General features: G+C 37.5%; 1 protein-coding gene across 3 annotated transcripts in view; it reads right to left on the reverse strand.

Annotated features, from left to right (window-relative positions):
• The window catches only part of LOC133518612 (uncharacterized), a 254454-nt gene that overhangs the window by 175332 nt on the left and 53228 nt on the right, over positions 1 to 25894 (reverse strand). The gene's annotated exons all lie outside the window — the stretch shown is intronic.

Here is a 25894-nt window from a genome sequence, read left to right on the forward strand (position 1 = left end):
GATGGATAATAAATATTTTTAAATAAATAAAAAGGGTTATCCCTAGCTTAGTGGACCATGTTATTTATAACTTATAGCTAACTTTTTTCTTTAAATGGATTTTACCAATGTTGAAGAATAGAATAGAATTAGTAAGTTAAATAAATAACATTTTTATAAGGCATTTAATACAATTAATATAATGATATTAACAAGAACGAAACGCTATCTGTCTCTGTCGCACTAATATGGAAAAGTGATAGAGAGACAGACAGCGTTTCGTTGTTATAGCGCAAATGATTGTAAGTGCTAGGCCTCCTGACAAGTGATAAGCATCGATCTGTCTTGGTAAGGTAACAGGCGACAGAGTGATCACAAATATAAATGATAAATAAATAAATATAGGACTTCTTACACAGATTGACTAAGCGCTACGGTACTCGTAAGCTCAAGAAGGCTTGAGTTATGAACACTTAGACAACGATATATATAAATTATATAATATATAAATACATAGAACACACTCATGACTCTGGAACAAATATTTGTGCTCATCACACAAATAGATGCCCTTACCAGAATTCGAACCCAGGAACGTAGGCTTCATAGGCAGGGTCACTACCCACCAAGGCTCGGAACTGGTTTGTAAAATACCGGAAAACTGAAATAAACCGGTTTAGTTCGGTTTTCCTCCGAACTGTTATAAGAACGCGAACGTTTTAAAAACCTTATTGTAACCTAAAAACAGGTTTATTCGACGAGCGACGAAACGGCCGGCCAGCCTGGTGGTGTGCCACGTAAATATTCATACACCGACATACGAAGAAATCGGTTTTTATTGGTGGTTTTCGGGCTGGGACGCGCTGTTGCGCGCGAGGAGCGCCACCGCCAGAAAGGCAATCTACGCCTCCTCCAACACGCTACTGTCAGCGGTTAGAGAATGGGACGCCAGCCCGCTGCACGAGCGCTGGAGGGGCTACCACAAGCCCATCGTGACGGGATTGGGGTGACCCGGGACGCAGGTCCTTAAATTTTAGTTTAATATAATATATTATATTAATTTTATGATGTTATTGAATTGTATTTTATTTTATTATGTAATGTAATTGTATGTTTAAGTGTATATGGAAATAATTTTCTGGTTTAATTTAATTTCATTCATTCATTCATTGCTCTAAACCGGTTAATTATACAAGAACCGTTCTCATAAAAAACCGGTTTTCAGGCGAAACCGAAATTAAATTAAACCGAGTACATAACGGTTTGGAAATTTAACCGGTTTCCGAGTCTTGCTACCTAGGCCAGACAGGTCGTCTAAATGTGACATGAAAAAGACTGTTTCTGCCGCTGAATGTACAAGTTAGTGTCCAGGGGCCCATTTCTACAACGCTATTAGACTAATATTATTAGCCCACGAACTTTCAAGTTGTCTGGGTTACCATGACAACACACTAATATTATTAGTCCAATACATTTCGAGAAATGGGCCCCTGTTACCATTGTACGATTGGTTCACAAGGTAGTCATAACTGCATAATGTGTAGTTATGAAATGGACAGGTAGCTGTAGCAGCTTTGTTTCCCGGTATAAGTGTTTTGTGGGTCTATGGTGCATGATACAATACCTTATTGGTGTGTAAATATGCGTAAATGTGGGTAATGTGTTGCAATTGAGTTGTATTCAAACTTATGGTATTCGTATATGTAGGTTCGTATTCGTAAATTGTATTGACTACATAATTTTAGTTTGTGGCTGATTTTTTTTTTTTTTGCACATTGTTAAAACTCACATAATCAGGCTAATTTTAGAAAATTTTATTGATTTCAATAAGTATACTAAGAAAAACTCAAAAAATATACCAAACCACTACACAAAAACTACTATATCATTTTTTTTTAACAACTGTTATAAATATCCTAATATCAGGGAGACAGCATTTCTCGGAAAACTTATAAAAAATGCGAGATAAGACCTAGCTAGATCGTTTTTTCGCCCCCGAAAACCCCCACATAGGAAATTTTATCGAACAACAACAACATACAGCATACGTCATTTTTGCGTTTAAGTTATTTTACAGTACATATGGTGCTACTTTTCCGCACGCGTGCAGGAATGAGCGAATTCCCTGTTTCCTGCGAAAAATAGGAAATTCGAAACGAGTGGCCATAAATTAAAAGACGACCGAAGGGAGTGTTTTAAATCGACACGAGTTGCGAATTACCTATTCGCACATGTATCGTACAACGTTTTACAGTACATATGGCCCTTTAAGAGCAATTCCTAGCTGAGCAACTTTTCAAATCTCGAATTTTTGAAGCTATGTTTCTGTCGCGCTGCGGTGGGCGGGAGCCGGAGCTAATAAGTGTGAGTGCGCACACACAGACGCGAGACTCGTGCGCTCGCTCATTGCGCGCCGTTCCGTCGACATCGCCCGCGAGCCAGACGGAATTTATTCTGCGCTGCCCGACGCAAGTTGTTTTTGTTGTTACCACGTAATATTGTTTTTCATTTTTATATTATACTGTATCTATTACACCCTAATACCAAACACCCTATCACCTGTACTAAATGTATTTTACACCTATAATGACGAAATAATACTTAAATGATTGATTGATATTAATTACCATATAGGTGAAAACTGCAAAAAATAATGATGTCTCAGCTTCGGTTGTCGTTGTACAGTCAAGTGCAAAAATATGTATCGAAAGAATCGTCTCATAAATATGGTACTACGCTCTTATTACACTGGAATAAGATGCTATGGGACATATTTTTGAGTAAGATGTGTACACCCATATTTTTACACTGGACTGTACCTATCCGTATCAGTAAGTTGGGAGTGATCATGGTGTGTTGTGAAATTTTGTAAGTAGGTATAAATATACCTATGGTTAAACTACAATCTATTTAACTTGTAGTACGATGGGGCTAAACTTGGGCCGCCTTATTGAAGAACGTATCGCAATGACAATCTGGGTAAAGTATGTTGGGATAATGCCGGACAATTTTGGGACCAATTGAGAGAACTCGTGAAAAAATGTTTTTTCGAGATCTCAACACGTGAAAGATTCTTGAAGTACGTAGCGAATCGTTAAATAATAACCGTAGATTCGGCCTGAATTTTGGTAATCTTCAATATAGAACGGTTTTAGTTTTGTACCTGTGTAAAGACATACTTTTTTTTAGGGTAACGAGTGTTTTGCCATCAAGGGAGAACATTGGATGGTGAAAAAAAGTTACTTCTAATGGAAAGAGAATAAGGTATCACAAAGAAATAGGTCCGGTGTCTACCCTTTTGTATCCGATCTTAACCCTGATACAAAAATTGGTAAAATTGTGGCTCTCAAACTTTGATACCTATGTCATAAGGCAATTTGATAAGTAAACAATGTGCTAAGAAACTACTTATTGTAAGGTTTACCCGAAGTAATAGAAAAAAAACCACTAAAATAATAGATACGTTGCGAAGTTTTGACAATTTAAGATTTCGTGAACTGTACAGGTTTAGGGAAAGTGTAAATGTATTGTTTATTGAATGGAATGTACTGGAAGATATTAAGTACTTAAGTAGGAGGGACAAAAATCAAAATAAAAAATAATCGTGCCCAGTCATTTTTAATGAAGGTCGCCAAAAAAATAAGAATCAAACTTAGAAATCAAAAAGACTAAGTAGTTCTTTAAAAAGGTCAAGGTCACTGAGAGCCCATCTTGAAGTATGGAAAATAATTAAAATTGCGATTTTGTTGGTTTAATTTTGCAATATATAGTTGATATACAATCTTTTTTTTTTGATAAAATGTAAGGATCGTATGTAAAGAGTAAAGTAAATAATTAAATATATAGGAAAAGAGAGCCCTCTTGAAGCATTTTAAGGAAACTAATTTCGAAGCCCTATCTCTATTTTATATCCGAAACTAGCAATGTATGTATGCGTGCACATCTACATATGCATCCGTATGTGTAGGTACTTTATTGCGAAAAATTGCTCATTTGCTATCTATTTTACTCGATTTTGTTATAAATTTCAACATGTATCATCATCCCTATACAATATAAATACTCTTTATTGCACACCTCAATAAAAGAAAATATACACATAAGCACAGGTAAACAACATGCGGTCTTATCGCTAAAAGGCAACCTTTGGGTTGCGAAAATTAAAAAAATTACATTGTCAGTAATCGTCGCGCTGGTAGTGGTACTGGATAAAAATAATGGTACGAAAGTGTGATCAAGAAAACAATAAATGTGATAATTAAGGTAAGTAGGTAAATTGAAGAAAATTTAAAGTTTGATAATCACTGCTGTTTTTTAAATAGGTAAACATCTGATTGTTTCTGGTCCGATCTTTACCTGGAAGGGTCAAGATCGGATATCGGTCTACAGCAGTGCTAGGTCTGTTAACACAATTACAAAAACAAACACAGTTTCATCACAATACGCAAAATAAATTACAGAGCGAAGATCGGATAGAAGGAAGAATTCGCGAAATTTACCTTGCTCTCTGTGATTGCACATAGCACAAGCCCGACTCCCTGAGCGACGCGGGGACACTGACAGTCGAGGCGCAATGAAATGGCGTCTTACACAATGTTGTCAACATTAAAAAATAAAGCCAAATTAGGGGGAAATGAATGTCCTACGTTCTTCACCCGCATCCGGTATTTACCCAACATACCTTAATCGTTGAACCGCCGCATTTCAAAATGGCCCTTATTTTGATATCGGCTAGCCGTAATGTAATACGGCGGATTATACAATACGACTACGATACTTATATATAAATCCCCTCGTCAATGTAATTTCATTAAATTTGCTATCTGTGGCAAACATCAAAGTAGTTATCTTTTACTTGTGACGCACAAGTGTGAGCAATGTAAAATACTACTTATATTTCTAAAAAAAATTGCCTACTACGTAATAAAAGAAAATGTGATTATTAAATTATAATACGAAAGGTGGTCAAATCGCAAAATGCTGTCGTTTTATTTAAAATAATGAAATAATTAGACCAGTTCCGAAAGTACCGGGAAATCCCAGTTCTTTAAAACAGTACCGGTGCAATCCCTAATAAGGATGTTATGCCCATCACTATTCCTTCTGTGTACGTATATTTAGAAACTGTCTCCGCCTCCAATTCGTGCGATAAGGACAACTGCAGCTCGGACCGAAATTCACTCTCAAAAAACTCAAAAATCGAGGTTTCGCTCTCGACTGTTTCCTCCTCCAAAACGCAACTAATCATTATGAAATTTTGGAAATTGCAAGAGGAAGAAATAATCTATGCCGCTATGTTTTGATTTTTTGGATATTTTTTGTCATATTTGTATACTGTGCCTTTTTTTACAGCCAATTCAATTTAGCCGTTTTTGCGATTTTCGAGGCGCTGTATCTTTCTTCAAAATAAAATAATCCAAAAAAGCAAAACATAGCGGCACAGATATTGATGATATTGATCTTATTTGAAAAAATCACTGCTCTAGGTTAAAAATCCAGGGAGGAATCAGTCGAGAGCGTTTGTATGGAAAAATCGCAACTAGGAATTCCTCTTAAATGTTCAACACAGTAACGTAATATGCTAATTTTCGCACTATTGCTATAAAGTAGCACCATATGTACAATAAATAACTATTACTTATCATTATATGTAAATGTACTTTCTTGGGCCATTAAAACATTTCAATTAAACCCGATTAAACTGTATCAAAATACCAGAAAAAAAAGTAAAACAACAAAACAAGTTCATTATCCAATCCAGCTGCAGCGAACTGTCCACTCAAGCGCATAATCCATTACATAACCTTCTTTTTGTTGATCTAGCCGATTAGGGAGGTCACTGCGCATCCTTGAATGCGGGTCAACCGATGAAAAACTACAATGTCCGTTATACATTGCTGGTTTTGTACTATTTAATGCGTATAGATACAATAAAGACGGTTCAATGTATTATGTGTCTAGTCGAGTGCATCGAATCGTGAAATTTTAATAGTCGATTTACTGTTATTGGAATGTGATATTTTAATGTTATTAAGTTTTTTTGTGTAGTTTTTTGTTTCGATAGACTTATTTTATTGAATCAGTTACTTATTCATGATACGTTTTTGTTTGTTTATTTTATATTGTATTTCAATTGGTTTACTTGGTTTGGTTGTTAGTTTTCAAGATAGTTAGCAAATGTCTTGAATACTTTTTTTGTTGGCATCATCATAATTTTTAGGAGCAATTCCTGAGCAACTTTTCAAATCTCGAATTTTTGAAGCTATGTTTCTGTCGCGCTGCGGTGGGCGGGAGCGGGAGCTATCTAAGTGTGAGTGCGCACACACAGACGCGAGACTCGAGCGCTCGCTCATTGCGCGCCGTTGCGTCGACATGTCGACGTCGCCCGCGAGCCGGACGGAATTCATCCTGCGCTGCCCGAAGCAAGTTGTTTTTGGTCTCATATCACAGATCTCATATTTTGATCACATAATATTGTTTTTCATTTTTATATTATACTGTATCTATTAATTACCATATAGGTAAAAACTGCAAAAAAGAATGATGTCCCTGCTTCGGTCGTCGTCGTACAGTCAAGTGCAAAAATATGTATCGAAAGAATCTTCTCATAAATATGGTACTACGCTCTTATTACACTGGTATAAGATGCTATGAGACATATTTTTGAGTAAGATGTGTACACCCATATTTTTACACTTGACTGTACCTATCCGTGACAGTAAGTTGGGTGTTATCATGGTGTGTTGTGAAATTTTGTAAGTAGGTATAAATATATGGTTAAACTACAATCTATTTAATTTGTAGTACGATGGGGCTAAACTTGGGTCGCCTTATTGAAGAACCTATCGCAATGACAATCTGAGTAAAGTATGTTGGGGTAATGCCGGACAATTTTGGGACCAATTGAGAGAACTCGTGAAAAAACGTTTATTCAAGATCTCAGCACATGACAGATTCTTGAAGTACGCAGCAAATCGTTAAATGATAACCGTAGATTCGGCCTGAATTTTGGTAATCTTCAATATAGAACGGTTTCAGTTTTGTACCTGTGTAAAGATGAGACATACTTTTTTTAGGGTAACGAGTGTTTTGCCATCAAGGGAGAACATCGGATGGTGAAAAAAAGTTGCTTCTAATGGAAAGAGAATAAGATATCACAAAGAAATAGGTCCGGTTTCTACCCTTCTCGAATGTATATAAATTGCAGCCACCAATAATTATAAAACTTAAGTGTTGTTTTTATTTCGTATTTTTGAATCCGATCTTAACCCTGATACAAAAATTGGTAAAATTGTGGCTCTCAAACTTTGATACCTATGTCAGAAGGAAATTGTGGCTCTCCAACTTTGATACCTAATAATATAAGGCAATTTGATATGTAAACAATGTGCTAAGAAACCTCTTATTGTAAGGTTTACCCGAAGTAATAAAATAAGAAAAACGACTAAAATAATAGATAGGTTTCGAAGTTTTGACAATTTAAGATCTCGTGAACTGTACAGGTTTAGTGAAAGTGTAAATGTATTGTTTATTGAAAGGAATGTACTGGAAGATATTGCGTGCTTAAGTAGGAGGGACAAAAATCGAAATAAAAAAATAATCGTGCCCAGTCATTTTTAATGAAGGTCGCCAAAAAAATAAGAATCAAACTTAGAAATCAAAAAGACTAAGTAGTTCTTTAAAAAGGTCAAGGTCATTGAGAGCCCATCTTGAAGTATGGAAAATAAGTAAAATTGCGATTTTGTTTGTATAATTTTGAAATTATATATATAGTTGATATACAACCATTTTTTTTATAAAATGTAAGAATCGTATGTAAAGAGTAAAGTAAATATATAGGAAAAGGGAGCCCTCTTGAAGCATTTTAAGGAAACTAATTTCGAAGCCCTATCTCTATTTTGTATCCGAAACTAGCTATGTATGTATGCGTGCACATATACATATGCATCTGTATGTGTAGGTACTTTATTGCAAAAAAATTGCTCATTTGCTATCTATTTTACTCGATTTTGTTATAAAATTCAACATGTTTCATCATCCCTATACAATATAAATAATCTTTATTGCACACCTCAATAAAAGAAAACAGAAACATAAGCACAGGTAAACAACATGCGGTCTTATCGCTAAAAAGCGATCTCTTCCAGGCTACCTTTGAATTGCGGAAGTTGAAAAAATGACATTGTCCGTAAGTAGGTGTACATACACATACAATATACATACATACAAAATAGACTCCCAAAATCTCTTCCTTTTGATTTACCGTCGCGTTGGTAGTGGTACTGGATAAAAATAATGGTACGAAAGTGTGATCAAGAAAACAATATATGTGATAATTAAGTAGGTCAGTAGGTAAATTGAAGAAAATTTAAAGTTTGACAATCACTGCTGTTTTTTAAATAGGTAAAGATCGGGTTGTTTCTCTCGGATCTTTACCTGGAAAGGTCAAGATCGGATATCGGTCTGCAGCAGTCCTAGGTCTGTTTTGATTGGATAGTTATATAAAAAATATCGAAAAAGAAATGGCAGTCGAGGCGCAATGAAATGGCATCTTACACAATGTTGCCAACATTAAAAAAATAAAGCCAAATTAGGGAGACATGAATGTCCTACGTTCTTCACCCGCATCCGGTATTTACCTAACATACCTACCTTAATCGTTGAACCGCCGCATTTCAAAATGGCCCTTATTTTGATATCGGCTAGCCGTATTGTAATACGGTGGATTATACAATACGACTGCGATACTTATATATAAATCCCCTCGTTAATGTAATTTCATTTTTGCTATCTAGTGGCAAACATCAAAGTAGTTATCTTTTACTTGTGACGCACAAGTGTGAGCAATGTAAAATACTATAAGTATTTCTAAAAAAAATTGCCTTAATTATTGTGATTATACGTAGTAAAAGAAATTGTGATTAATTGATTATTAAATTCGCAAAATGCTGTCGTTTTATTTAAAATAATGAAATAATTAGACCAGTTCCGAAAGTACCGGGAAATCCCTGTTCCTATTTCCACCAGTACCGAAAATCCCGGTTCTTTAAAACAGTACCGGTTCTGCAATCCCTAAAAAGGATGTTATGCCCATCACTATTCCTTCCGTGTACGTATATTTATAAACTGTCTCCGCCTCCAATTCGTGCGATAAGGACAACTGCAGCTCGGACTAAAATTGACTCGCAAAAAACTCAAAAATCGAGGTTTCGCTCTCGACTGTTTCCTCCTCCAAAACGCAACCAATCATTATGAAATTTTGGAAATTGCAAGAGGAAGAAATAATCTATGCCGCTATGTTTTGATTTTTTGGATATTTCTTGTCATATTTGTATACTGTGCCTTTTTTTACAGCCAATTCAATTGAGCCGTTTTTGCGATTTTTGAGGCGCTGTAAGTTTCTTCAAAATAAAATAATCCAAAAAAGCAAAACATAGCGGCACAGATATTGATGATATTGATCTTATTTCAAAAAATCATTGCTCTAGGTTCAAAATCCAGGGAGGAAACAGTCGAGAGCGTTTGTATGGAAAAATCACCACTAGGAATTCCTCTTAGGGTTCCGTACGGTAGAGTCTGTTCGGAAAGAGAAGAGTCGTGGAATGTATTGGGCTCCATACATTCCACGACTTCTCTTTCCGAACAGACTCTAAATAACTCTATAAAAATGAACTCTTCTGGTGCGAGTCTGTTAATCACATCGCCTAAATATGTTGAGAACTACTTATACTGCCGATTTGAAATTTAGGTAGTTAAGTAGTTGTGCCCAGCAGTGGGACGTATATAGGCTAATTTTTTAAAGTGTTTTTATAAAGTTCAGTTTAGTGTTGAAATGCTTCCGAAACAGCATTCACTCTAAGGAACATTTTTGCTTGAAATAACACAAATACAAAAAATCATAGAAAATAATGTAATTTGTTCTTAGTAGATTTTTGCAACCAAACATCTATAAAGTAGAAAAAGTATTGTACCTGTACAATAGTGATATAATCAAGATTTTCAATCTCGTACCCTACTTAGGCAACTCAGCAAGCTTCGTTGCCTAAACACGGTGCTCGACTGAAAAGCTCTCTATCATCACATATCAATTACATTATTTTTCTAAATTTGAAACGTAATAAATATAAGAGCCTCGGTAGAGAGTACCATTTTGTATCATTTGGCGTTGAAACTCTAGGTCCATGGGGTCCCAGCGCGCACAAGTTTTTTGGAGAAATCGCAAAACGTCTGGTTGACGTAAATGGTGACCGAAGAGCTGGCGGCTTCCTCGCACAACGTATCAATATTGCGATACAACGAGGAAATGCCGCCAGCATCCTTGGTACAATGCCTCAAGGGCCTATTTTAAATATAAACTAGTTATAGTAATCATCTGTATATATCCATTACGTATATTGTTATTGTAAATAAAGTATATTCATCAACATTTATTAAGTTGGTAATTTACCTATATTTATTTCGGTTTTATTTCGATTAAGATATTTGTCAACATTAATACAAATGAGAATTACACAACGCAGTTGCAGAAACATGGTTTACATTTACGATTTACATAATATCTGGTCCGGTTTTGATCTCGTACTACAAGTATTTTCTAATTATCGACATATTCAGCTTTCTAACTGGCGTTCCCACACATGTAACGAAATCTAAATTAGCATGTGAAAATTAGTAAAAAGCTTGTTTTATGGCTCCTCTTCACGATGGCCCAGCGCTGGACCAGCGAGATGGCCATGCGATGGTTATGGCACCTCTACAGTCTCTACACAATGTCCCAGGCTGGACGTGGCCACGTGTAAATGCGTACGCGCCATCACGGGCCCACTATCTTTGATGTGCGAACGAAAAACCGACACTGTGGCCATCCTATAGCCATCCCGCCGCGCCATAAGCCATCCGACAGAACTACACTCTCTACACACTGGCCTATCTTAATGGGCCAGTATGATGGCCCATCGTGTTTTATATATAATTATAAAACTAACTCTCGCATTTTGTACACACATTTAGTGCTTAAAACAGGTCTAACACGATAGCATTTCAATATTTTTGCTTATGCGTCGTATAAGATAAAAATAATAAAATTATATCCTCATCGATCTAATTTATCGATACTCTCGGATAGATTCGGATAAGGTCGATAAAGTAACGTCAAAATGTTGGATAAGATAAAAATACTGAATGTATAGAGTCTGGCTACCGAAATATTACACAAATTTTTGGCGGGAAATTATAAAAATCTTGGGCTGGTCACACTTTGTATAATAGGAATTATAGTTTTGATATTAGAACATATTTTTGATCTGTGCACACGTGTAAAGGTACTTAAGGAAATCAGTTACATATACGTTGACGTGCACCCAAAGTCAGCTCACATAATATCTACCACTATGTAAAATACAAAGACATATATAGACAAGTGTCGCCAAGATATTTTTATTTTACTTTTTTTGTAATTCGAGACTTTATACATACAGTTTGAATTGATATTTTCAGTTGATTGTATTTTATAATTATTGATGTTTTTTTGCTTGTATGTAAATCCATGTTGACGTGTAAAAGTGCCCTTGTGGCCTATTTGCTGAATAAATGTTGAATATGAAGTTAAAGTTAGAATAAATTGGTTTATACCTTCATGATCTCGAAAGAAGAGAGAGGAGATAACATATTTGTAAACAAGTTTATTGTTTGATATATATAATAGGTATAACGATATATTACTACAATAGATAATTACGTGTCGTTGATTGATTTCATACTTTTGCTAAACATATATTATAATGCGTATTATCTAAACAATAACAAAAAATGCACGCACACTCACCGGGCAACACGCACAGACATATGCAGAGAGTTTTAAAATGCACGCACACTCACCGGGCAAAACGCACAGACATATGCAGAGAGTTTTAAAATGCACGCACACTCACCGGGCAAAACGCACAGACATATGCAGAGAGTTTTAAAGTGCACGCACACTCACCGGGCACAACGCACAGACATATGCAGAGAGTTTTAAAATGCACGCACACTCACCGGGCAAAACGCACAGACTTAAGGTCTTAGCACATTGTTACAACTCAACAGCCACTCGACTCAAAATTAAATATTGAAATTAAAGCCTTATCTTGTATGTCCTATAGTACAATGTTTAAAATTTAGAACTGTCGGGTGGTCTACGCGTCGTCCACTCGTCGTCCACTAAGGTGAACCAAAAGTGAGTTGAGTTGGTGTGGAATTGGTATAGTGTGCGAAGACCTATATGCAGAGAGTTTTAAAATGCACGCACACTCACCGGGCACAACGCACAGACATATACAGAGAGTTTTAAAATGCACGCACACTCACCGGGCAAAACGCACAGCCATATGCAGAGAGTTTTAAAAGAATCGGTTGCTTATAAGATGTAGAGGGAGGGAAGGGAATGAATGTCAAATTTAGTATAAATTTCTCATTCAAATGACCTTTTTGACAATCTGCATTAAAGCAGCAGTATTGCAGCGCGACATCACTGCCGACTGCATTGCTGCCGCAATGTGAGTAATAACCCTCACGTGATGACTAAAATACACGAATTTATAGTTAGTATTACCTTCCCAAAGAAATAATTGAGGCAAACATACACAAAATTTGTTAAGAAAGGGGACGGCCGCTTCTCCATACTCACTTGGTCCCCATTTTCCTCTCTGAATATTGAGATTATGGTTAATATTTTACAGTACATATGGTGCTACTTTTCCGCACTAGTGCGTAAATTAGCACATCATGTAACTATGTCGAAAATTTAAAGGGTCATATGTACTGTAAAACGTTGTACGATACATGTGCGAATAGGTTATTCGCAACTTGTGTCGGTTTAAAACACTCCCTTCGGTCGTGTTTAAATTTATCGCCACTCGTTACGAATTTCCTATTTTTTGCACTCGTATCGCAATAGTCTTAAAACCTACCTAAATAAAATCTACCTAATTAGAGCACAGTTTTTATTCTTCGCAAGAGTTTTTCAATGTAAAAAAGTATCTGCCGCCAAAACGCGTAAAGCGAAGGGCAAGGGCACTACCTACCTTTTCTCGAAGCGCTTTGTCGTTTTTAGGGTTCCGTACCCAAGGGGTAAAACGGGACCCTATTACTAAGACTCCGCTGTCCGTCCGTCCGTCCGTCTGTCACCAAGCTGTATCTCATGAACTGTGATAGTTAATAAATACTTGAAATTTTCACAGATGATATATTTCTGTTGCCGCTATAATAACAAATATAAAAAATATAATAAAATAAATATTTATGGGGGCTCCCATACAACAAACGTGATTTTTTGCCGTTTTTTGCGTAATGGTACGGATCCCTTCATGCGCGAGTCCGACTCGCACTTAGCCGATTTTTTTTATATAAATTTATAAAATTTTGATACACAAAAATCTCGTGATATAATGTCCATAGTGGACTTATTAAGCACAAAAATTTTCAATTGCATAGTACTACTCCTACAAGAAGTATTGTATAAAAACCGGACAAGTGCGATTCGGACTCGCCCACCGAGGGTTCCGTACTTTTTAGTATTTGTTGTTATAGCGGCAACAGAAATACATCATCTGTGAAAATTTCAACTGTCTAGCTTTCACGATTCATGAGATACAGCCTGGTGACAGACGGACGGACGGACAGCGGAGTCTTAGTAATAGGGTCCCGTTTCACCCTTGGATACGGAACCCTGATAAAAAATAATCAAGATTGAATACATTTTTCACCTTACGTCCATGTAAGGTAGAGAAACAGTCAAGCCACATATTTTGACTAAGGAGTAGAGTTTGTGAAGTTAGGGCATGTAGAGTTTTTTATAGTGCGAGCCGTATATGGTCTCGTCTTGGCTACATTTTACAGAAAAATGTTTTTAATAGGATTATTAATATTCTAAAACACTATAAGTATTTTTAACTATAACATATGGTAATAATGTTAGGAATAATTGAAAGATTTATGTAACACTGTTTTAAATAAATAAATAAATAAATATTAGTGGACATTATTACACAAATTGACTAAGTCCCACATTAAGCTCAATAAGGCTTGTGTTGAGGGTACCTAGACAACGATATATATAATATATAAATATTTATAAATACTTTAATACATAGAAAATACCCATGACTCAGGAACAAATATCACTGCTCATCACACGAATAAATGCCCTTACCAGGATTTGAACCCGGAACCATCAGCTTCGTAGGCAGGGTCACTACCCACTAGGCCAAACCGGTCGTCGATAATGTATTGCAAACACTTGTAGGGTGTCATGGTGTAATGGAACTATTGTACCTAGTGGACCTGTACACCAACAATAAAGATTCTATTCTATTCAACAAAATATCAATATGGATGTTGCTAATTTTTACCATTGCAGCAACAATGCAGTCGGCGGTAATATCGCACTGCAGTGCATGATGAATAGTTCTGCCATTCTCGGCAACGTTCTCTACTTACAATAGGGAATATTCTCGAGCACGTTTCCCATACAAAACGGAGAACATATTGATTTAAACCAACACGATTTTCGTTCATAGTTTTAAAACGAATACGGGACTTAATCGCGTAAACTTACGTTTATTTTATGGCCTGACGTTTCGAAGGTGACGTTACGAACGTGAAGATCAAGTGCGGGTAGTTCGCAAAACCCGCGCGGCAAGATGTTGATACAATTCCTCGCCAGTCTGCCTGTGACCACTAGCGTAACGTCACGTTCGAAACGTCAGGCCATATAATAAACGTAAGTTTACGCGATTAAGTCCTGTATTCGTTTTAAAACTAAAAACGGAGAACGTTCTCGAAAACAGCACAACTCTAATGGTGAATCAGTACTGTGCCCAGTACCAAGTAATAATATTGACTGAGATATCCTCAAAAAGGAGCCCTTTCGGCCGGCGTCGTGAAATGTCGGCCCTTCACATTTTGCTCCAAATTGCCACTCCGTGAATTGGTGATTATAGTAATACTGTTTTATTAAGCTATATCGATTTCCGGGATATTAATAGTAGGATTTATAATAAAGCAATTTCCTTAGTTATGCAAAAGCTTATACGATATCGGATCACTTAATTAAATATTTTATAAATCTAACATGCGTGGGACATGCATATTTTTGAAAAGTCGAAGTGACGTTAGAGGTTTTTATTTTTAGTGACTTTTCAACTCAGTTTCGACTCTTAATTTTTTTTTTTACAGAAGTAAAATAAATACAGAATTAATTACGAAAACGTGTAAGTAATTAGTCTTATTATGTACATACTCGTAACTGTTGTGTTAAAGTTGCAAAAATGCGATAAAAAGGTGTTAATCAAAATAGGTATATTTTTTTAGATTATACATGTTTTTTGATAGCATTGGCCTCTTGGGCAAGCTTTGTTCTTCAGAGATCTTGTTAAAAGGCTTTAGGGTCATCCATTAATTACATCACACGAATTTCTAGGTTTTTTGACCCCCCCTCCTTGTCACACTTGGTCACATTTGGCAAACCCCTCCGCCCCTGGTGTGACGTCACATTTTTCGTATTTTTTTCTTTCAACAAAATCGGCGAATCGAGTTTGTTACTATTAATATTTTATCAAACTATTTTGGACAAAACCAATATTAGTAATTATAACACAAAACCCACTAGGAAAGAAAATGAATCGTATAAAACGATTATCGTTTTAAAAACTCGTTATTTAACTGTACAGCGAATAATTTTTTTTAAATAAATACTGGTGAAGTTAAAGTGACGTCACAAAGTTTGTGACTCCCCCTCCCCCTTGTCACAACATGTCACATTTTCTTGACCGCCTCCCTCCCCCTAAACGTGTGATGTAATTAATGGATGATCCCTTTACGATATGAACTGCTTACAATAAATAAACAAATAGCATACAATCGCTAGCATATGCTCGACGCTGCACTAGTCACCGACATGGGCACTTTATTTCATGGAAATATAGGTTAAATTTGAACAACGAAGATTTTTCTGTATTCGAACTTAATCCTTGTCACTTTGACATAAAGTGCCCATGTCGAGTACTAGTGCAGCGTCGAGCACTAGTACTTCTACCTATGTCATCGTGGTATTTGACCAAACACTTTCACAGTGATCGTCCGAACGTGTCCGAACTATAGAGCCATCTAGACAACTGACCATTCCTAACTCTTATTCCAACGACTTAAGATTTAAAAATAGTCAAAGTGTTTTGCTATAGTACATGCAAACCGAACTGACAACCGGGGTCGTAAAACTTCTCATTCACTCTCGCGTCGCCGTAGGTAGAGTGAGAGAGACAGTGATATGACCCCGGTACTCAGTTTGGTTTTCGCCTACTATAGAACAAAGCCTCCTTGTTCTGTCAACAAATGAACATCGTGATATGAAAATCAGCTTAATCGCAAGCAAATATCTTCCTAATGTCTTTTGTGATAACATCTATTATTCATTGGAACGAATATGATGCCTCAATCAATAGATAAAGGGAAAGTAAACATTATTTGTTTGTAAAGTTTATCGAGTCCAGTTAGGCTTTTCGTTTTTTTTTTACAATATTAAGCCACACTTCATTTTTTTAAAGGACTGCGTTTCACAGCCAAAGATAAATAAAACTTTGAAATTTTATCTCTTCTAAGAACTCCGATTTTAAACAACTATATACATAAGAAACCTATATCTTTGACGACCGGTCTGGACTAGTGGGTAGTGACCCTACCTATATAGCCAATGGTCCTGGGTTCAAATCCCGGTAAGGGCATTTATTTGTGTGGTGAGCACAGATATTTGTTCCCGAGTCGTGGAAGTTTTATATGTATTATATTGCATATATCGTTGTCTGAGTAGGTACCCACAACACAAGCTTTCTTGGCTTACCGTAGGACTTACTCAATTTGTGTAAGAATGTCTCTGTAACATTTATTTATTATTATTATATTTATCTGGATTCGGAAAAAGAAACCAGGTCCAGTAGGGCTAAGATGGTCGGCTTTTTATCATTTGTCACCATGGCTGTCACGTTCTAACAAATATGTAAGCGCGAAAGTGACGGACATAGTGACAAGTGATAAAAATGGAACCATAATACCGCCGCAGGTGAACAACGCGTCAAAAGTATTTGCGACCCTGCGGTGGCAGCATGGTTCCATTTTTATCACTTGTCACTATGCCCGTCACTTTCGCGCTTACTTACTTGTTAGAACGTGACAGATGACAAAAAACCGACCATCTTAGCCCTACTGAAATACTTTATCAAATAAATCAAATTTAAAAATCCTTATATTTCGCGTTTAAAAGTTTAAGTAGCAGTCTAATTATTCGAAATATTACAGATATATACTTTTCCTGCTGAATACACCTTCCTTAAACTGCTAGAATCAATATTTCAGCCACACCTATCGGCCTTCGGAATGGTTTCACTTTCCACCCAGGCGTGGGCGTGGGACCCACCGGCTTCGCATACATCTTTATGCTAATATTGGTTTAACTTTTACCAGGAGGACGGAAAACAGAAAAAACAAGTGGTCATTGCGTAAATAATTAAAAAAGAGCGTCTCGTATATGTCAAATTCAAATACATATGGAACGTCAACTTGTTGCCGTCTTGCAAAATATACACAAAAGCAAAGTTTAAGCAATTTATAACAAAATGTTAATAATTTCACAAAGTCTAAGTAAAGTATTGGATAGCTAATTAACAAATAAATTAATAGGCAAAACTAAGCACTTTATCTCCCAGTTAAGCTTATTTGAAGATTGTGAAACGCCAACGATGACTTTATTCGTCAGATAAGGACTTACAGGATACTTATTCAGGACTTTACTTGGACAGGCCGTAAACATCTCATATTTTTAATCTCAGTATCTCTATATACTAATACTACTCTTTGATTCATGCATTGTCATCAGATAACACAAGCATGTCAGATATGATGTCAACATGTTACTTTCGAACTGGGCCAATACTTGTCATTGACCTAAACACACATATCAGTTCGAACTGACGTGTAAAGAACACAAAGTTGTTGACAAGGGGACAACTATGGCATTTTTTAAAGTGCGTTTTTTAAATGTTAAAAAAAATTCTATGAATAATATAAACGGGAAATTTTCTAATATCCATGTTTGTTATATTTTACCAAACAAATTACAGTAGAGAAGCGTGGGCGACTTTGACGCCTTCCTTTACAACTTGCCGGAGGAAGCACAAAATCGGGAGTTATGGAGAACCATGGGAGTTTGCCCAGCAGTGGAACACACAAATAGGCTAAGAAAAAAGAAGCTACGTCCAAAAGGTATAGGGGCACTGTGAATGTCATCTTGCTTTGTCTGGTAGGACACAGCAGCGGATGTCATTCCAGATCTACAGCAGAGCCCAACTGGGGAAGTACTTCCACCTTACAGAAAACCGCAGCCAAATAACACTAGATCCTACTCATAGTGTTGTGTTTGACAGAACTAAAAGATTATATATTTTATCAAATTCTCCTTACAGGAGTAGGTGTGTATCCAAGAGTAAAAATCCTGTATAATTAATACATACATTAAGATAAAAAACACACGAGAACCGATTGACACCTCACTATCGCTGTAATTATACTCAAAAATAAAGTTAGTTAGCTTAAACAAACCATTCTCCACAAACAGCACCCGGTTCACGAGTATGACGCGTATCTCAGCCATCGCCTCCCTCAACCTTCATTTGGGAAAGTTTGAAAATACATTCATTCATGAAATAATTAAGGAAGTTTTATTTACTCATTACGACCTAAAAAAGACTGGAGAAAGAGCTTGGATGAGGGTTGGAAGAAACAGACCAGAATGGAAGACTTTGGAAGAGGCCTACGTCAAGGGACGAGTTGGAGTTTCCGATCGAAATGATAAATAATAAACTTATAAATGTAAACACTTTAATAATAAAGGCTATTTTTATTTATTTTATTTATTTACTTACTCATTGTGTATGAGTATTACCTAGATAAGAAAAATATAAAGTTTAATATTCAAGTAGGCATATTACAATGCGCTTATGAACGTCAAATAAAGCTACACCGGCTCTAACCCTACACCTCTGACCCGAGAAGATTTAAATCCCTCAAATGGAGAAGGGTATCCCAATATGGACCGGCAAGAAACTCGGCGGGACATATCTTTTCAAAACATTACACCTTATAATTAACATGCATTTAATAAGAAAAAAAAAATACAATTTAGATGAATATTTTTTTTATTTTTATTAATTTAGAATATTATAGAAATCATGCAATTACATACAGTAGCTATTTTTTATCCTTCGTTTTTATACTATTTATGATTTGGACTTCACCAAGACAAACAAACCCGTTCGTTCTCTCACCTCACTCATCTGCATTTTTATATATCACGAACTTGGCCTGTTTCCACGCTGTTTGGGTGGGTTTCACTTTCTAGCCGTATACCATTAATGTTATCAGCATTTCGCTATTATTTGTATAACATTCCGGATTGACTGGTTGTTACTTTTTACGCTTTTATTTTTAGTAAAATCACGTTAGTTAGTGCTTAGTTAGTGCTTCTGGGCATTTTCCGCAAATCGACAACCATTGTGCCTATTTTGCGTGAAACGAGGTAGCGCTACTCTAACCACCCCAGCTCCTCCACGAAGCTTAGCAAAGTTTTCAGGTTGCTAATTGCCTCTCCTAGTGTGCACGGAGTCCCTAGGTATTTGTTCCTGTATACTTCTACCTGTTTGCAGTCTAGGAGAACATGTCGTTAGTTAGAGCTAGTTTATATAGTTAAATAATGTTCTTCCTCGCGTTGTCCCGGCATTGGCAAGGCGGGAGCCTGGGGTTCGCTTGACAACTAATCCCAAGATTTGACAGGCACTAGTTTTTACGAAAGCGACTGCCATCTGACCTTCCAACCCAGAGGGTAAACTAGGCCTTATTGGGATTAGTCCAGTTTCCTCACGATGTTTTCCTTCACCGAAAAGCGACTGGTAAATATCAAATGATATTTCGTGCATAAGTTCTGAAAAACTCATTGGTACGAGCCAGGGTTTGAACCCGCGACCTCCGGATTGCAAGTCGCACGCTCTTACCGCTAGGCCAAAGCGCTTCCAGTTTAAGATTTCCTCTTTATCTTTAAAATCATATACCTATAAGTTTTTTTGGAAATAAGTGGACTTCAATGTTTTTTTCAATGCTAAGCACTATGCGGATCCATGATGGTCGCGCTATTATCGTCATGGTGGCCGTCACGTTCTACTTAGTAAAAGTATTTACTTGAGTGATAATTGACACGATAGACGATAAAAGAGTAACCATCCTAAGCCTACTGAATATTTTGAATTAGATTCCGTTTCGCCGGATTCCTGTTTCGTCGGATCCGAGAATCAGACGAAACAAGAATCCGGCAAATCGGAACTAACCATATTTTGGACTCCATGATGGTAACTTAAATTCCCAATATTATCCAGCTGTAATTTTGCATTCATAATCGAACATATCACTGAACGCGTCTGATGATTTAAGATTAACTTATCACTAATGAATCTCCGCTTTCGACAGCCGTAAGTAAATAATTTAAAGCAGGCACTTCTAAGACAAGAATCTCCGGTATTTAATAAAACAAACAAATAATCCAATAGATCGTCTAGAGAAATCTGTCCAACCAAGTCCTCCACAACGTGCACAAAATTCTGTGACGTAATACCAAAGGCATTAGTAACAGAATCGCGTGAAAAATAAGTCACATACGAGTCATTTTAGCTCTCTATACTTAAATCAAACACTCGCTACACGCGAATACATAGTGTGCTCTCAGTCACACATATCCGCCGTAGGTAGGTCTGACAGAGAGCATACTACGCGCAATACAACTATAGCGCAGAAATGTCGATATTTACAACTTCCTGCGCCATCTGCCGGGAAAGCGTCGGCACTATCGTAAAATCTAGGCTAGATGCCACCTGCTCGCATATTTTGCAACCCACGCTTTACGCTGGTGCTGGTGAGACAATTTTTTAAGTTGATATTAGATTCTGAGCAACGGAATCGTAACTGAATGCGTTTTTTTTATACTACGTCGGTGGCAATCAAGCATACGGCCCACCTGATGGTAAGCAGTCTCCGCAGCCTATGCACGCCTGCAACTCCAGAGGAGTTACATGCGCGTTGCCGACCACCCTCCCACCCACCCTCCTCTCGTTGAGCTCTGGCAACCTTACTCACCGGCAGGAACACAATACTATGAGTAGGGTCTAGTAGGGTTTACTGAGTATTTCCTTTACCTAATTCAATTTGAAAACTAAAATTCAAATGCGTATTATGATATTTATGAGACTTTCGGCCCGATTCCAAGAATGAGATACGATAACGATAAGTTCTGGTTTAGATAAGTTCTCATTTAGATATAGTTTGCATGTCGTATAATTGACAGAAGCAGCTCGATTCGGGCAACCAATGTCACACGTTAGAAATATCGTAGAAAGATCTTGTTGGGATCACAGCGGAATCGAAATAAACGTCAATTTTGACATGTCGTTTAGTTATCGATCTTTTAAAGATCTTTCCAAGATCTTAAACGTGTCTTATTCATTCTCCGAATCGGGCCGTTTGCTTTAAATTGAACAATGGGTAAATCATGACTAATATAGCAGTCTAATGGCCTGGCTGGTACTCTAGTCAGCCATAAGCCAATAGTCAAGTAAGCAACCTTTGCCTGACGAGATACCCTTTTATACAAAGTAGGTGTTTCCCAAATCTCCCGTCTTGAAGATATTGGAGAACGCGTGAAACAAAAACCGGCTAAGTGCGATTCGGACTCGCGCACGAAGGGTTTCGTACCATTACGCAAAAAACGGCAATAAAATCACTTTTGTTGTACGGGAGCCCGACTTAAATATTTATTTTATTCTGTTTTTAGTATTTGTTGTTATAGCGGCAACGGAAATACATCATCTGTGAACATTTCAACCGTATAGCTATCACGGTTCTTGAGATACAGCTTGGTAACATACAGACAGACGGACAGTGGAGTCTTAGTAATCAGCGTTTTAAAAATGATATATTTCAACCAAATCCTGTATATAACACTTTTAAACAGCTTAAAATTAAATATTTCGTTCCTAAATAAATATTATATGACACGCTTACACAGATTGACTAAGTTCCAGAGAGAAGGCTTGTGTTGTGGGTACTCAGACAACGATATTAAATACATAGATAACACCCATGACCCAGGAACAAATATCTGTGCTCATCACACAAATATATGCCCCTTCCGGGTTTCGAACCCAGGACCATCGGCTTCATAGGCTGGGTCACTACCCACTAGGCCAGACCGTAATATAATGGATCCTGTTCCTAAGTAATAGAATTAATTAAGATTTCAATATATAACCTTCACCATGGTTTTGGTTACCTTACACTGGTATATCCCCAAGACCATACTCGTACCTATAGGTGTACAATGTACCTACCTCTACCTCTATCCATACAGTGTAACCATCCTAGGGGCGCACAACGGACACAACCCAGTCCTACCCATATAAAGCTACCATCAGAAAGCTATCCTTTTACGAACGAATCTCTTGGGAAAGTTTTCACTTTCTGCGTCGTAAATTAAACTGATGCCATGTGCATTACGGGTTTCTAAAGATATAACATGATTATTCAAGTGGCTTTGGATTTTCACCATATTTGCTTTATGTGGGTTAAACAGTTTATTTGATAGGAAATTCCATTCAAAGTTAAGAATTATGAGAAATTGAAGAGAGTAGGAATTTGTGTGATTTGGAAGAAAACTTGAATATGTTTTGTGAAATTTTTAAATGCATATTTTTTTTAAGCCTTTGTTTGCTTTGCTTTAAATAAATAAATAAATATTATAGGTCATTTTTACACCAATTGACTAAAGTCCAACAGTCAGCTCAATATAAGGCTTGTGTTATGGGTACTTAGACAACGATAACATATCCAATCCATGTTCATCACACGAATAAAGCCCTTACCAGGATTAGAACCCGGGACCATAGGCTTCATAGGAAGGGTCACTACCCACTAGGCTAGACCGGTCGTCAAAACTAAACTACTTAACCTTTAACTAGCCTATTTTTGAAATGCCTATAATACTTAGTATGCAGATGGGTATTATATTGAGTACGTACATTTAAGTTTCAAAAATAGTTCGTAAAAGGGCCGATTTTTTATTTGTTGTCTTTCTTTTTAGTTTTTTAAGGTTCCGTACCTCAAAAAGAAAAAACGGAACCCTTATAGGATCACTTTGTTGTCCGTCTGTCTGTCCCTTTATCTCAGGAACGCGTGGAAGTAACAAGTTGAAATTAAAACCATATGCTTACTCATACGAGTATATGATGCTGGAAGGGATAATAAGTAGACCCAGAGTCCAAAGACCTGTGGAAACCAGTCCCCATCACTTTTCCCGCGCAAAAACCGATTGTTACTACATTTGAAAGTTCTGGACAACGCAATCTGTCAAAGTTGTCAAACTTGTCAAAGCAATCTGGTCTTTATTACTATAGTGTTTAGTATCACGTGCTTCACAGGGGCGTGTTCAACTTGTTATAGATAGTGAAAATAACTGTAATAGGAAAATATGAACGATATATGGAACATTAATAGAGGACGTTGATCTGAAATGATTTTATCAATCTTTATGGTCCTTTTCGATTTCTATCTTAGAGGTACATGATAGATATATGTTGCGTTTCTCTAATAAATATTGATAACCTGATTCTTACAAATCTGGACATTATTGGTTTCAGTCTATTATGACGACCGGCCTGGCCTAGTGGGTAGTGACGCTGCCTATGAAGCCGATGGTCCCGGGTTCAAATCCTGGTAAGGGCATTTATTTGTGAGATGGATATTTGTTCCTGAATCATGGGTGTTTTCTATGTATTTAAGTATTTATAAATATTTATCATCAATCAATCAATCATTTATTATTTCGTCATCATAGGTGTAAAATACATTTAGTACAGGTGATAGGGTGTTTTACATGTAGCAGCTATGATGTACCTTTCCGGCGTACGACATTTTAAAACATAACTACCTAAATAAATTAATTTACAATTAAAATACATGTTACTCGTACAAATTTATTTATTAATATCGTTGTCTAAGTATCCTCAACACAAGCCTTATTGAGCTTACTGTGGGATTTAGTCAACCCAGGATTAACCGGTTAAATCTGGAGTTATCATGGTTACCTGTACAATTTGACCCGGGTTAACCAGTTAAACCTGGAGTTACCATGGTCCCCCCGCGGGTTGCCCACCTTGTCGTGGTGGAGGGGCTTAGTAGCCGTGGCTTGGTCACCCACGGTGAAGCGAAGAGGCAACCAGGGCCGGCCTGTTTGAGGTGCGGGCTGGCCCGAGGAGGACGCTCCAAGTGGGCTTGGTGAGCCCGCTTGTGACGCGCTGGAGGTGGACCGTCGAGGAAGAGGAGTGTCGGTATTGCGGTGAGCCGTTCTCCCTATCCTCGACGGCCGAGGTGGGATCGCAGGGGAAGAGGCGTGATGGTATCACGATGCGCCACTCTCCCTATCCCCTGCGACCTTGGCAGGGCCGTTCCGCAGTAGCGGCGTTGGTGGGGCTGCAGAGGAAGAGGAGTGTCGGTATTACGGTGTGCCGTTCTCCCTGTCCTCTGCAGCCGAGTTTGTGGTTTGCGGCAGAACCATGGACCTCATCTGCCGCCGGGCGCTGGGAGTTTTCTGGCGCCCGTGGCCTCCTTGTGGCGGGCTCGGGGGGTCCGCTACACTGCAGGACGGAGGCCGAGGAGGAAGGCGCGTCGAACCATCTGGCGCGCCTAGCGTGAAGGGCCTTCGGGCATTTGCGAGGGAGCCGCTCGCGGGCGGCTGCCGCCGGTGGGGTCGCGGATGAGTGCGCAAGCGTTCCCGTAACCCCACCAATAAGGCGGCGAGGTGACATATGGGGGGTTTTTAGTGGGTATATCGTCGGCCTCATTAGCCTGGACGGGAGTCCCACATAACCACTCGGGTCGCCCCCCGCACCCGGGTGGTATGCGGAATGCATTTTCCCCCCTAGAAAAAAAAAAAAAAAAATGGAGTTACCATGGTTGCCAGTTTAATTTGACACTGGGTTAACGTTTTAACCAGTTAACCCCGGGTTAGTGGGATGATGCAAGTGGCGCTAAAGGGTGGTTAACTCCGAGTTAGTTGGCTAACCTTGGAACGGGCAAGTGGCCATAAGACATTATGTTTTTCATTATTTAAACTAACTAAATATACAAGGTGGCCAAAAAATATGTGTATTCCCGTTGCCAGGGAGGTTTTAGGATTATACTGAGCAACTTTTACTATGGGCCCAACCCCGAAATCGCAAAAAAATATTTTACCCTCCCATAGAAAACGGACCAGCTAAAATGTATGAAACAGCCAGAATTTTTTTTCGTGATTTCGGGGTTGGTCCCATAGTAAAAGTTGCTCAGTATAAGCCCAAAACCTCCCTCACAACGGGAATTCACATATTTTTTGGCCACCTTGTATACACTCGTCTAGAAATTCAAAAGTGTGTGTGAACAGAGTATCTATCTTAAATTATTTTATACAATAATGGACAGCCTATTCTTAGTACTGCGACATACATTCTACCTATATCTAGCTAGTGGTAATAAACAACAGTATTTACACTTAACTGAGATGCTTGATGGTGTTGCGCTCTGATTATCTAAGTATAGAAAAAGACTTTGAGACTTTAATAAAATTTCAAGTTTACGTACTTTACAACCGAATCATACATCTAGAATAATGAAAAGTATTCAACACGACAGCAACTTGAAAAAAATGTTTACTCATTCAGGTATGTTTATATGAATAAAAGTAATTGATTGATTGAATTCATAAATAATATATGATGTTTATGATGATGCGGTAAATTCATGAATTACACGC

Source organism: Cydia pomonella, chromosome 6 (genome assembly GCF_033807575.1).
Source record: "Cydia pomonella isolate Wapato2018A chromosome 6, ilCydPomo1, whole genome shotgun sequence".
Lineage (NCBI taxonomy): Eukaryota > Metazoa > Arthropoda > Insecta > Lepidoptera > Tortricidae > Cydia > Cydia pomonella.